This window comes from Ischnura elegans, chromosome 7 (genome assembly GCF_921293095.1).
Source record: "Ischnura elegans chromosome 7, ioIscEleg1.1, whole genome shotgun sequence".
Classification (NCBI taxonomy): Eukaryota; Metazoa; Arthropoda; class Insecta; order Odonata; family Coenagrionidae; genus Ischnura; species Ischnura elegans.
In genome coordinates, this window is record NC_060252.1 from 34,354,166 (window position 1) to 34,367,752 (window position 13,587).

At 37.7% G+C, this 13,587-nt stretch overlaps 1 protein-coding gene across 6 annotated transcripts in view; it reads left to right on the plus strand.

Annotated features, from left to right (window-relative positions):
* Window positions 1-7,890: 7,890 nt before the first annotated feature.
* Window positions 7,891-13,587, plus strand: part of LOC124162532 (muscle LIM protein 1-like) — a 31,931-nt gene continuing 26,234 nt past the window's right edge. For 2 of the 6 annotated variants that reach the window (XM_046539102.1, XM_046539103.1), the window contains exon 1: window positions 7,892-8,031. The gene's annotated coding sequence lies outside the window, so the exon portion shown is untranslated. Of the gene's footprint in view, window positions 8,032-13,587 lie in introns of all 6 variants that reach the window. The other 4 variants (XM_046539104.1, XM_046539101.1, XM_046539105.1 and 1 more) reach the window with 4 other exon arrangements.

The window sequence follows — 13,587 nt, forward strand, 5'->3', positions numbered from 1 at the left end:
AGCAATGGCACCATTGACGCCTTTCGTTATTCGCAGGTTAATACCGACGCCGGGTTTCTCTCCACAATCTTCGATCAAGTCAAAATTCTTTGCTGTCAGTCACCTCCTCAAAATTAAGAATAAATCATAACGTAAAAATGGAAAATAATAATTTTCAGCCGCACGAATATCTAGCGAAAAAATTTCTCAGAAATCTCCTTAGAGCAAAAAATGTTTAGCAGTGAAGGATCATCAACTTTCATTTGAACTGTAATGTGCACAATTTTATTCAAGCGAAATTCAAAATAAGCGTAGAAACTGCCTCGGTCAATACTTGGCATATCGCGTGCACCACGCAGGCAATAATTCACCCTCTATCCATGAAATTCCTCGTTGAAGTAATCCATGGCAAGGACATTGTATAAGGCTCTACGAGCAAAACAAGATGATCTAACAACGCCAGGACCTCCCTGCAAAGCCAAGTCACTTTCTAAGCAGATGAGTCATCCTGTGGGGAGAAGGGAGCACACCCTTAGCTGTCCAAGGACGCCCCCGCAGACGCAGCTTCCAACTGCCAACCACAAAGCTCTCTCTCGCGCGAACGAGTGCGAATGTTATGCGAAAGGTCTTCAAGCTCTTGTATTTAGGTTAACCCTTTCCTAAGCCAGCGTTACTTCTGAGAACAGCCAAATTGGAGGATTTGTCATAAAAAAGAATGTTTTTAAATGTTTAACCCAATCATAATATAGTGGCATATACAATACAATTTTAAAGTTTTATTTTATTGCAATAAAAATGCTCTCAGTCCAGACCTATTTTCTTATACAGGATGTTTCAGGAGGAATTTGCAATACTTCAGGGGGTAATAGGAGACTGAGGGTTGAATGATAATGCGCAATTATAGTTGTCTGAAATAACTAATCTTTGAGGTTGATTAAACGAGGGCCTTGAGCAATTATCAACAATGCGATTGCGCAATCTCAACAATTTTGAGAGTAATTATTTCAGGGAATTATAACACCACATATTCGTTCAACCTTCGTTATGATGCACTTAAATCGTTTTTTGTGATACCGTCATGTACGATTTTGAATTGAAATAATTAAATTTCATTACTCTTTTACCACTTGGTAGAAAAATATTAAATCGATATATGACTCACGAAATTTATAAAATTTTCACACAGTTGAGGCGTATATTAATGTAAAGTCAATAGCTAAATTTAATTGTTATTATTTCATCAATTTGCATGATTGTTAACAGTCACAAGCCTATTATGGGTATTAATAATAATACTAATTACCAACAAAATTAACTTCTACATCATTTTAAAACGATTTGTACGAAAATGAGTCATGCAGCTGCAAGTGAAATTGCCAAATTACATCTCCTTCTTGAATCTAAAAGGGAAAAGCTAATTTGATCCTCAGCCAACGTTTCGAGAAATTTATGGCCTTCTTCGGGGCATAGTACTGCATCTATGTAAACATACAGGGCAAAACTTCAAGCATTGCGAAGCAACAGTTACGAAAGGATATCCAACATTTAAGGTGTACAGGAATCATATTACCTGTTTAATTCTTCATATCGCGTTTTCGTTGGCTAAGCATCACCGAACAGCTGTCGCACGACTGTATACTAAGCAATTATAATGCATTAACTTACAATATAGATGTTTTTGTCAGATTATAAAATCTAATTTTAGAACCTTTCTCTCGATTTTTAATTTTCTGAATACCAGAATGCCAATCAATGGAAGCCAAGGTTTCCAAAAAGTGACAAGTCCATTTGGCAAGAATTCGAGACGAAAAGTTTTTCTGTATATCTTCGTTGCTACTACAGCTGTTGATGTTACGATTTTTTTCCATGAATGTATTTTACACTAGCAATATATCTATTCACGGGGAAGAATGACTTCTTTGATAACTAAGAAAATGTACACAGAGAGTGACGTTTCAAATTGTGATGAACGGACTGGTAAAACTTTGAACTCATGAATTCCAATATATTAGATATGAAAAGAACTATTTGATCACGATTTGACATTGATTTTCGACTATACGAAGTCACCAGAACTTATTGTAACACAAAATACATTAAGCAATAATTTTCCTCCGATTGCAGGCAGTGAAACACAACACCGCTGGCCCTATTTGTAAAACGGTTTTAGTCTTGCAGCAAATCCAAGAAGGCTTGATTGTGAAGATTACCAATCTGGAAAGGCACCAAGCCTTTCCATCAAATCGTGATTGCGAGAAGCAAAGCAGCTTAAAGTCACTGCTCACCGCTCTCCGCCCACATAATGCTCAACATGAATATATATATGGATAAATATATATTCTCCTAAGAGATCGTTTTTCACTGAAGCTATGGGTAGCTTAACTATAAGATTTAAATTATGTTCCATAGAGACTAAACACAAAAATTGCCTAGAACGAGGATATATTATACGATGCATCCATCTAATATTTATTAGTCTGGAATTAATAGAATAACTTATTGTAAATCAGAAGAAAATAAATCTAGATTGTCCAAGAACTTTGTATGTATCAAACAAACGGGAGACTCATAAACCAAGACAATGAAATAATTTAAATGCCTTTTCTGTACTCAATTTTCTTCAAAATATATAACATAAAAATATCGATTAATTAGTCGAAATTGACATTTCTCGCGTTTCAAATGACAAAAAATAACAACGGATAAAATCGTGAATTGGTGAATGCTGGACTTGTAAAACTTTGACCTCATGACTTGGATTATATGAAAACAAGAAAATAACTGATTGTTGGGACATAGAATCACGACGCGTGACGCTCGGTATATACCAAGCGGTAATATACCAAGACACCTTATAATGGATTATAACACAGAAAAGAATGAATTAGTGAGTTAGTTCATAAAAAAATCAAGTTAGATGAAAAAATAAAAAAAATGCACCGTGAAAACTAACAAGCTAGTGGCTGTGAAACCTTTCCACAAAATATTTTTGGCAGACATAATGTGTGAAGTGTAAACAATTCGTTCGCCAAAAAACCTCAAATATGTAACTAAGAAAAGAAAAGACGAGTCAATGATGAGAGGGAATTAAAACGATGTTTTCCTCGAATTTGTGTGTCAATACTGAATGCTGGGTCCTACAATAGAGGGACAAAAACCACGAACATTGTTTGTGTTTTTACAAGAAGCAAGGGAAGTAGCGGACGTGCGTCCCACGTCACAAGTCAACAAAACACACAAAGCACGTGCAAGACAACAATCTGATGATTCCATTCAGTGAGTTGAAAATTTGAGAGAATAAAATTTTTTTGTCTAGAATTTGGGAATCTCTATTGAGTACTAGGTTATCTACGTAAGAGATGAAGCCACGGACATTGTTTATGTTTTTTTTACAAGACGAGAATGAAGGTCTCATGTCAACGCACGAAGCACATAGGGAGGAAAGAATTTAACGGTCCCATTCAGTAAGTTGAGGATGAGAGAGAATGAAAAAAGTTTTTTTTCTCGAATTTGGGCATCACTATTGAATGCTTAAGAGATAAAGCTACAAACATTGTTTATGTTTTTTCAAGAGGAGTAGTAAGGTGTAGCCCACCATCCAAGGTCTCATGTCAACACACGGAGACAATACTCGTTCTCACAAGACTCAAGAAAACAATCAAACGGTCCCATTCAGTGAGTAGAAGATGAGAGAGACTAGAAAAAAGTTTTTTCTTCCTCGACTTTGGGCGTCATTATTGAATGCTAGTTTGTATGCTTACGAGATAAAGCCACGAAAATGGAGTATGTTTTCTCAAAAGGAGAAAGAAGGCATGACCCTCCCAGACTCCTGGGACTGAGACCCTTATACCTTCTTCAATCACCGATCCCTGACCCTCAGGATTCTAATTTCGAAAACGGTCGTTTTATGACACCCTGAAGCGGAGCCCTTGGCCGTCTTAACGGAGGTATTCTGGGATGGGAACTTCTAGCTTTTTTAAAATGTACATCACACCCTCAGTTTTACTTTGACATACAGATTACCATGTCTTTACACGTTTACCATACGTTACTCCCCGTGTACGCATTAGGGCATTGGAACACCATAGGTTCGACAAATTTATTATTTCTAAATTTTACATAGGCTCCATCCGCCATTCCATAGAAAATGCCACCTCACATTATTACATGACTTGATATCTACAAAATAATATTGGAATTGGTAAAAAAATCATTCACTGGGAAAAAAATATTTGCTCCATTATTTATTGCGGAGGCTGAATTTAAGACAAGGCCCTGATGCTCTGAAATTTCTCAATGACTTCCTGACAAAACGCATCCTATGGCCATACCTTAAGAAATGGGTCGAGTTCTCGAAATAATGAATGATTTTTGTGTCGATACAAAAGTTGGCTCGCTGACTCTATAACATTTCCAGAATTTGTTATGCATCACTTTCCCGATACTTCAACGACAGCCGGTTGAGTATTGTATTTTTGTAAACATCTATTCCTCTCAAATTGATTGACTAAATAAAATCCCCCCCGTAGCTTCATGCTACAAAATTCATATTATATTTGCCAGGCATTCCAGGGCGACCAAAAAAATGTCGCACCTAATGTGTTAGATCACGCAGAAGAAAATTCAAACTTTTAAAACTACTGCTACTACTGCTGAGCTTGCTCTCGCGGCATCTGTGAGTTTGAGAGAGAGGGGAGACACTGCAGCAGCTCACCTAATTGTAGAAATAACAACTACGACCCCTACTCGGGCTAAGAGAGTTCTTTCTAAGTGGAGGACGAGTGAAAAGGTCCACCCTGAGATGACAGTGGAAGAGGCACTGTCATTGATGATTGCCTCTGATTTGACCAAGCGTCAACATCGGTCTTTTCGTAGGACAGCTCTGACAATGAGCCATGGACACGAATTGTATTCCAGTTATGATAGAATAGCGATAGCAAAAAAAGGCAGCTTATAACGAAGGAATTAAAATAACTGAGACCATGTGCGAAGTAAACCTTCAAGCACCACTGAACCACACCATATTGGGAACAATAGCCTACTTAGCCACCACTTCCACCTCTCAAGAATTAAAATGTGTGGTGAACTACACATTAATCTCTAAGTACGGTTTTGATGGCAGTTCGGGCCACTCTCAATATAAGCAAATGTGGCAACAAGTGGATGCTTTAGATAAATTCCTATTCATGAGTTCCCTTGTATCTCTTAGTTTGATTAAAAAGCAGCAGGTAACAAAGGCGCTACAGGTAACGACTGAAGTTTCCACTTTCTCTTGGTTAATTACATTTATCTCTAAACTTTTGATAAAGAATTTAAATTGCATCGGAGGCACTTCTCACATATAGGCTCTACAATTTAAGATGATACTATCTGGGAAAATCCACTGCCGACGTCGACACGATTTTGTCATCCCATCCGCTTTAGGTGAAAAAAAGAGACAAAAGAAGTTACAAAATCAGAAAGACATTACCTATATCGAAAGGCAGGTGAATGGCCTTAATGATTTCAACTCTGGATTTTACACGATCAAGTTCTGTTTACTTCTGACCATGATCAACGGAAAAGTAATGCTTACATTGCTTACCTTATTTTCCTAATTTTTTCTTAATCTTAAAACCCATATAATTTATTATCCTACAGGGAAGTATAGTCATTTCGAAATTAAGAAAAACGATAGTTTTTAGTTTGCAACACACTGAAGGACAGCTGAATCATGGGGTTCTAAATCTGCGGTGCAATAGAGTCGGGTATGAATAACTTAGGAGATGTAAAATATCATTCACCTGATATCGATAAATGTTCTGTTGGTTTGTGTACGCTGCACTGCCACATATGATTTTCTGAATGCATATTGGATATGTCGTATCGATTGGAATTTAAACAGTAGCATTTGATAATTTTGATTTATTTTAGTTAGGAAAGGAATGCTAAGAAAAGTTTCAGCTAAAATTGATAATATAAATTAAATTAACTATTTCGAAAAAGATGTTCGGGGATTTATTCAAAAACGTACTTACAGGCAAGTGGAAGTTTGAAATTTCTACGCTCCACAAGCAAATTAAAATCACTTTAACAAAATCTGCGCACTCAAGAGAACTTAACTTTCCTTCACCACAGTCCAAGTAGAACTGAGGGTATGATACACGTTTTAAAAAAATCTAGAAGTTCCCGTGGAATTGTCTACCTAAACTACCCTGTCTTCATCGTATCTGCTTCAACAACTTTCTAGTGCTTACTGTCCAGGGCTCCGCTCCAGGGTGTCATAAAACGACCGTTTTCGAAATTAGAATCCTGAGGGTCAGGGATCGGTGATTGAAGAAGGTATAAGGGTCTCAGCTGGTATCTTTCTGGTAGGTCTTTTTGTATGAGTCCCAGGAAAACAACTCACTTTGTCGAGGTTTGAACGCTTTTAATAGAAGCATGGTCTTCGATCGTATCCAAAGATAACGAAATGAACTTCGATGAAACGTGCAAGTACATCGCATGAACAACCTCCACTGTCTTCACCATAGACCATTTGAGAATCGGTGTCTTGAAGCAAAACGTAAAAACGGTGAATTTTGAGTGTTAAAACCCATACGGCTTCAATAACCTTACCGCGGCGCGGCTAATCCAACTCCCGACGCGCGGAGAAGAACCCTGCCGCGCGATCGAAAAATCAATGTAATTTCCGGCGACGCAAACTTATTTCATAGAAAACTGCATAAAGACCTCAAAAAATCTTCAAGCAATGCTCTCATATAAGTTACTCTGCGCGACCTTGCCGAAAACCTATTTGAAACTCTACCTAAATGTAAAACTTTGTCTAAAAACAGTATCCGCCATTTTGTTACTGCACGGTAAGAATTTATGGGCTGTATTCTTTAAGATTACGGAAAATTAAAGAAAAAACACCATGCTAACAGATTATGTGGTTTTTTATTCGGCAAGAATCCACCCATAACTTCACCATTCACTTACTTTGGAAGATTTTCAGAGAAAATTGAAGACGGGCGTTTTTATGGAAATTTGCTCACGTTTGAGCCTCTGTATCTCAGTAACGGGTAGGATCTATGTCAAATTAAGTACATATTAATAAATTTCAATCATTTTTGAGTATACCTGCGAAGTTTCACGTTTATAACTCAAAAAAAGCCATTTTGTAATTTTGTCCGGCTTTTTCCGATTTCCGCCCACTGTGCACCGTCCCTGTTCACATGGAAAGACAGGAATCCAACAATGAGTTCAAAATGTGATGGAACAAAAAAAAATATTCCATCCTCGAATTGGGGCATCACTTTCGAATACTAGGTTCTCAATTCAAGAGATAAAGCCAGGAGCATTGTTTATATTTTTTCAAGAGAAGAAGGAATTGGCATCCTAGATCACGTGTCAACACACGAAGGACTGGCAAGAAAAAAATCTAACAGTCCCATTCAATGAGTTGAAGAAAGAAAATAAAAAAAGTTTTTTCCCCTCCACTTTGGGCGTCACTGCTGAATACTTTAGGGATAAAGCCCCGGGCATTTTTTTGTACTTTTCATGAGGAGAAGGAAGGTGTGACCCTTCATCCCAGGTCACATGACAACACACAAAGCACACGGCAAGACAACAATCCAAGGGACCCATTCAGTGATTTGAAAATGAGAGGGAGAATTGAAAAAAAAATCCTCGAATTCGGGCATCACTATTGAATACTTAAAGAGGTGAAGCCACGACTATTGTTTATGTTTTTTCAAGAGGGGAAGGAAGGTGTGGTCCAGGTCACATGTCAACACACGAAGCACATGGCAATACGACAATCTGGCGGTGCCCATTCGGCGCCCTTGCGGTACACCCGAAATAGCTCTGCATCAGCGGGCGGGCTATTCCCGTCCGACGCCACCTCAGCCCGAAGTGCCGTGTGCAAAACGAAGTGACTTAGGCGCGGCGCGGAGGCCGATCTCGCCATTCGAATTGTCAGTGGTGCGACGGACGGGCAACTCTTCGACGAAGCAAAACCTCATCTCATCCAACTCCTCGACTACCCTCGACCGTCCGACCGTCGTGCTCTACGAACTCTTTACGCTAAAGGTAAGGACACCGCCCCGAGCTTCCCGGATACAATATCGAGACGTGTGCGGCCGGCCGACAGTGCGTGCAAGTCAGCCGGCGTGATGACGCTTTGCATGTGAACGGATTTTTGGTTGGTATCGAAGGAATTGAACTACGTGAACTGCCTCGAAGAAAAATATTACGTGCAAGGCTGAGGCAAAAAAAACAGTGGAATTAGATAGGCATTTTGAGTGAGCATCACATCCTGCAGATGCCGCTTCCCGCGAAAGTGATTTGTTATTTTGTGGCATACCTTCCGGGCGCAGGAGCTATGTGAAACCGTGGATTTACGTCGCTAGAATGCATAGTGCTCAACTCGTTACCAAATTCCGTGATTTCGGATTTTAGAAATCAGTTTTATTGCCCCCAGTTGTGCATTACAGTTTCCCGGCTTCTTAACCGGTAGTAGCAGTTTCTTTATCTGGGATTTCATTGAGCAGTTAATTTTTTCAAAGTTATTTTCCAAGAATTTACCGGTAAAAATTAACAAAAGGTTTCTAAAAATCTTGAAAAAACACAATTATTGGAATAAAATTATAGCTTATTTCAAGATGTCTGTAAGAGATATCATGTTACGTGTATATCATGTCTATAGAACTAACGAATTATATGAACAAAACTGAGGTTGACTGTTCCACAAGAGAGCGTAAATTCTTTAAAAATTACAATTTGATAAGTCCTCACACGGGTTTCCATTGAATATACAGCCACTCTTTTGTACGGATTATTTGTTTGTCGGTTTCCAAGAAGGTAGGCCATTTTGGAAGGAAAGATGTCGAGCTCCATGGTAGAAATGTCGATTAGCGTAGCAATGGAAGGCATTAGATGATAATTTTTTTAAATGAGTGAATCAAAATTAATATTACGAAAGGTTTTAAAAATCGTATTGATATATACAAACAGTACCTACTGATTGCTAACCATGTGAATGAATTGAAAACTTCAATCATAGTACCCGAAGTTTAACTGAAAGATAGGAAAAAATCTTTTTACAATTAAAAAATCGTTGACAAGTTTCTAGCCTAAACGCCGTGATTCCTATCCGAAACACTAACTGCATGGATTGAGGCCTCTACTGAATGATAAGTCGCCAGGTAACCAGCGTGCTATCACTGCAGCGGATTGCACCTGCTGCCTAAATCACTTATCTTATTTTTTTAGAGAAAAAATTCTGTATTCACTCACTTTGAAGGGTACTATCCTTTTTGGACAAACAATATACGTCCTAAGACACTAAATTTATAATTAGAGATTGACTTGGAACAGATAGGAATGATAAGTCGGTTTAATAAAAAAAATTGGGTTTTCCTCTTCATCAAAACGGAAGTTATATACTTCCACACATCATAAAAACGTTTCAACAAGTAGAAGAGATGCACTTCAAGGTCACCTTAAGTCTTCACGTGAAGTCGTTGAGTGCTTCCAACCACTTCCGACCGAAGTAGCTGCCTCCAGTAAAAATCATTGAAATTGGACGCATGCTTAAGACTCCTCTTAGGTGCCTCTGTTGGCAACGGATGCAACCGGATGCGGGGTGACGTCACTCCCTCCTCCGCCAATGGGAGCGAGGGAGTGCAACCCGACCTCGAGGCCCAAATTTGGCCCGAAGAAGAGAAAGAGAGGGAGAGATTGAGGAGGAGGGGTGGCGGTCATGTGACACGCCCGAGGTGCGCTACACTCCCACCGCGGAGGGGTTCGACAAAGGCTCCCTCTAGGCCCGCTCGCTATGCAGACGGCGCTATGGAACAAACCAACACCCGGGGAGGATTATCATCTTTCTCACCTTAAGAGGATGCAGCACGGCGATCGTGTTTTGTCTATTTAATTTCGTATATGCTATCTAAAGGCCCACACTCTCACTTAACAACGGAAGGCATAAGACTACAAAATTTTTGTTTTGCGAATTGAGTAAAAATTATAATTATGAAATGAGTTACGAACCGAATTTAAGAAATTTCGATTCTTTTTGTTTCTTTTACAGAGTTTGGGAAAACTACACTGTTATCAGCATATCTGATACAACGCTATATTTTCAAACTGACTGTTACCGCCTTTGTCTTAGCCTATTTTCGTTTCGTTATACTTCTCTAGAAATTTCGCTGTCATCTTGGAATTTTCAGGGTCTATATATACTTCCTTTTCCGTGCGTTCCTATTTCTGTATTAGAAGGTTTTACTCATACCTATCATTCGCCTTTCTCTTAGGTATCACGTCCGTATCTTCTCCTAAATCTCGTCCAAGTACTTTTTCCACGCTCGCCCAGTTCCTCTAATCCCACGCACTTTCTCTTCCAGAAATTTCGTTACCAATTACATCTGTCTAGTGGCAGATTGAATAAATTTTGATTTTTCTCTTCTCTACATTTGTCAGCACCTAATATGATCTTTCTTCGATTGGTGTTGAATATGCGATTCTCCGCTTCTGATAACGAGAGGAAAACTGGTGAATTAGGAGTAATTTCAACCTTTAATCATTATCAAAATATTCCACCAGTTGAGGTGTGTTTAGATTGAGTATTTTGCAGATTTCCCTGACTAGTTGAACTGCCAACTTAAGCTTCCTTGTTGAATTCAAACTAGTTTTAATGAGAAGTGGAATATTACGTCTTATTCGCCAATAGATAAAGTAACACTTCCTCTTTAATCAAGTACATAAGTCTTCTCTGATTTTCTACTTCTCTTAGAACTTCCAGACTTAAGTTCTGGAGTGCCCACATTGTTCCCGGCATCTTCCGCCACACCCACACTTCAGCAACCTCTAGTCTAAAGTTCCTTTTCCTACATACTCATACTTAACTTTCACTTCTATACAGCAGTGCAATCCATACATATGATATTGCAAAGGATTTTCTGATATTTGAATTCATATGCTAGATGATTATAAAATTCCGAAGTATATTTTTGTCAAATAAATCCATCTCTTCACTTTCGATAAGCATATAATGTCCTGCACAATCATACAACGGAATTAATACATTTTTCTATCGAATTAATTCTCAAGTCATCAAGTTTAATGCTGATTTTAATTTCCTCCAAATTTTTTCGCACTACCATTTCTTTAGTTTTCCGAGTATTAACTCTTACTTTACAGTGTTTAAGAAATTCTGATGGGACTCGCACGATTGTATTTATTTAAATTTTAGTCTGAGACTTCGAAGGGATGTGAAAATCTGATACAATGCAATTTTTTTTAACATTGACTTTTATTCCTTTTGTCTTTATCCTATTTCCGCTGTGTATTTCTTCTTTAAAAGTTTTGCAATCATCTTGGAATTTTCAAGGCTTAAATATAATAACTTTTCAGCAATCAAATTTACCTCAAATGCGGAAATTCTGCTCCTGAGTAAATAATGAGGAAAAACTAATATATTTACCATGCCAGCAAATGTTTATTAGAGCACATTCTAAGCACTCAATCAATTGCCAAAGAATAACGTAAGCCTTAAACAAGTATTACGTTACTAAAATGACCGGGCGCGCGGGAGTGATGCGACCTTTTAAGCTATGCCTGAGGTTGCGTTGTACTACTTCGTATCGCACGTTTCTTCAATTTAATAAAAAACCAATGATTTTGAAACACCATCTTACTTCTTACAACAATCAAAACGATTTTTTCTTGGCTTCCCTATTCTGAGAGTACATTCCACTCTATTCAAAATTTCGATTTCCCTTTTTTTGTACAATAAATTTGATCTTCCTCTCTCGCGCCTCTTCCACCAGTCTTATTTCTTCTTAATCTCACACATAATCTCTTCTGGTCACTTAAGTGCGTGTTTATATTCCTTTTTTATAGCCTCTACAAAGCATATATTGTATACACGGTGAAAGTGGGTATCCCTTTTCATGTACAATAAATTTCATCCCTCTCTCTCTCTTCCACCAGTTTTATTTCTTCTTAATCTCACTCACAATCTCTTCATTCCTCTTCTGTCACTTAAATGCGTCTGTGTAATCCTTTATAGCCTTTGCAAAGCATAGATTGTATACATATAGTGAAAATCCTTACCTTGCTCCTTTACCGATCTTTGCTTATTTCTCTCGTTTGTTCATCACTAGGATGCTTAAACTCGATGTTCCTGGACCTTTGCCAATGCTATGTTATAAGATCTTATATCATCAAACGCTTCGCTCTTCAACTATCTCGGGGGTTGAAACACGATCCAATATTAACATTTGACTACCTTGGCGTTCCACCATCGTAGACAGGTTTACGTGTTCCGGCGTTAATCGCACTCTGAGATACACGAAAACTGAGTCACGACAGTTTCATACTGCAATTGGCGAGGATTCCAACAGTTCTACAGAGCGCCATCCGCGTATTGAACGCTACCGATAGATGAAGGAGATGGCTGTGATTCTGTCGGGAAGTGAAATTTTTCATAATAGAACTTCCTCGAATGCTCCCAACATTAATAAAAATGTATGTCACTATAAATAAGTCGCAACTAGGTACATACCAATCCAGCGAAATAAAGAATCCCAGGAGATATTGGCTTGTGTAGGGGCTTCCATCTTATGGAATATTTTATGAAACATCGAAAGGAAAAGTGTCCATAAATATTTTTCAAATACGAGGAAATCGTAAAACCTTGGTAAAGAGATGCAACATTGAGTAATGATACATTTATATAGACCCTATCAGATCCAAACAAATAGATCAATAGAAAATAGAATATTAACAAAAATGATCACAATATGTTACTCATGAGAAAATAAAAATTATGGCAGCAAATTTTTCGGCAAATTCCAAGTTCTATATTTAGAATAAGGCCTTTGGAAAATATTCAAACGTCAAAATCAATAGAAAATTTCATAAACCGATTTAAGTCATATCAAATGCCTTTTAGAAAATATAGGCACTAAAATGAGCCACAAGTAGTGCAATTGTGAGCAGAAATAAAACGGATGATTCAAGTCATTATTCAAGCGGCATTCAATAACCTTATTGAGAGCAAAACACTCAATTTATTAGTAAAGGCAGCTTTAATGTTATAACAGCATACATTTTGCCATAAATAAGTTCAGGGTTTGGGAGCTACAGTAAATATTACGTCTACGTATGTCGACTCAATATACATTTAGAGAAAGAAGTAAAATAGTAACTTAACATTTACGAGCAAAGACATAGTAGATATATTTTGTACCTATTGTAATTGCAGAAAATATTTTATACTTTAAAGACAAAAAATAGATAATTGGGACGACTTTAAACCATAATAAAAGTGAAAAAGAAGATACGATCTTGGAACTACGTAAAGGACAGTGGGATTTTGTTTGACTTTGAATAGGCCTGACGTTAGTATAATAGGTGCCTTCCCAACAAGGAATTTCATATTATATACCCAAGTTAACTAAGCGAAGTAAATAACTTTCAGAATATAAAATTGTAGATACTATGAAGAAACCTGCACGATTTGGTAGGCCATTAAGATCTGCGAAAACTATTCTGACTCGTCCTTATTTTTTATTGAATCGCTACCCCTATATAAGTAAACATCTACCTGTGCCTAATTAAGATGACTTTGCAAGTTACTTT